Source organism: Sinocyclocheilus anshuiensis, unplaced genomic scaffold (assembly GCF_001515605.1).
Source record: "Sinocyclocheilus anshuiensis isolate Anshui unplaced genomic scaffold, SAMN03320099.WGS_v1.1 scaffold868, whole genome shotgun sequence".
Lineage (NCBI taxonomy): Eukaryota > Metazoa > Chordata > Actinopteri > Cypriniformes > Cyprinidae > Sinocyclocheilus > Sinocyclocheilus anshuiensis.
In genome coordinates this window covers 480,964-482,436 of record NW_015552624.1, presented here as the reverse complement: position 1 = coordinate 482,436, position 1,473 = coordinate 480,964, and positions in this window count along the sequence as shown.

Below are 1,473 nucleotides of genomic sequence, written 5' to 3'. Positions count from 1 at the left end.
CGAGTTTCACAATTTGAGTTGAATTACTGAAATAAATGAACTTTTCCACGACATTCTAATTTATTGAGATGCACCTGTATATATATATATATATATAAAATTAAATAAATTTTTTGAATAGGCTACCCCACAACATTATAAACATTTTTTTTTTCCAATTCATGCATTAAAATTATAATATAGTTTCACTTTTTGCCTATTTATATTTAATCATATTATCAACAAAACTGAAGTTGTCTGAATAATTATAAAGAACACTTGTTAAAAATCTACAGCTATAGGCTATATTACTTATGTCCACATTACTTAGGCTAATTAGCCTACATAACAAAAAATACAAAAAAGTTAGTCATTTATTTTAAGCTTAAGTTAGATATTTGCAAAAAGACAGAAAAAAACTGCTTTAGTAATATATTAATTTCACTGATGTCTGAATTTATATCATGGCTCTTTGCCTCCAGCCTGCCACCATCAGGAGCCCTTTTGTAATGACTTCCACAAAAAAAAAAATATATTGTATTAAAATATATTTTTGCTTAGTTCTAATTTCTAAGTCCCTCTATGGTGAAAATCCAATTTATGACGTTGTTTAGATGTCTATCTGGTGTTTTTAATATCTATGATGCTTACGCTATGTTCTCTGTCATCCACTGGAACGCCACTCTCTCGTGACCACATAGTGGAAGCTATTATTACAGTTTAAAAAGTTTTAAATATGGATATGTTTCTTACACAAACGCATCGGTTCACTTCAGAAGGCCTTTATTAACCCCTCGGAGCCGTGTGGAGTACTTTTTATGATGGATGATGCACTTTATTTTGCTTCAAAATCTTGACCACCATTCAATGAAGAGCTTGGAAGAGCCAGGACATTTTTTAATAAAAAAGAAAGTCATATACACTTAGGATGGCTTGAGGGTGAATAAAATATGGGGTAATTTTCATTTTTGGGTGAACTATCCCTTTAAAGACAAACCATGTGCAGATTCATCAGTCAACACCATTGCTGAGCATTTTCTCCTTAAAACTGCATAAGAAACTCTGAAAAACATGGTTTGAAACGGTTCCTGTCTACTGCCATCACAAACATGTAATCAATCCAGTCAACCTATCATTAGTATATCACAAGAACATGGTTTAAGCAACACATTTTTATCTGTTTGAAAATGTAGTCAAGCCAAAGGCTAATGATATCTGTTACCTTTACGTATCCGACGTTGTAGGGAGCGATACATAGAATGTATTACCATTCTGATACATTAACATGTAGATGACCCTGAATAATTTGCTCCTTTTTTTGGAATCAGTTTCTTGTTCAAACGTATATGGCTGAATTAATCCAATATTGCCACTTGCCAAATGAGTAAATATGCAGCAGGCGAATAGCCTACTAAATGTATCCACATATACTAAGTGAGGTAAAGGTGTTATGTTCAAGCCATGTTAAGGCATGAAAAATAATTTATATATATA